Genomic DNA, 219 nt, shown 5'->3' with positions numbered 1-219 from the left:
ACTCTCTCACAAAGACACACCCACACCCACCCCCACACCCACACCCACACCCCTACCCACACCCCTACCCACACACCCACACCCTGACCTGCTTCATCTGCTTGTAGGTGAGGAACGTGGGGCTGTTGCCTATGGGCGCCATCTCCTCCGCCTGGGCCAACGTCAGCTGCCCACCCGGCACAAACTTGCGGATTTCCTGGGCAAGAGGGAGTGGACGCC

Source organism: Monoraphidium neglectum (genome assembly GCF_000611645.1).
Source record: "Monoraphidium neglectum strain SAG 48.87 unplaced genomic scaffold scaffold00848, whole genome shotgun sequence".
NCBI lineage: Eukaryota > Viridiplantae > Chlorophyta > Chlorophyceae > Sphaeropleales > Selenastraceae > Monoraphidium > Monoraphidium neglectum.
Note: the sequence above shows the minus strand (reverse complement) of the source record.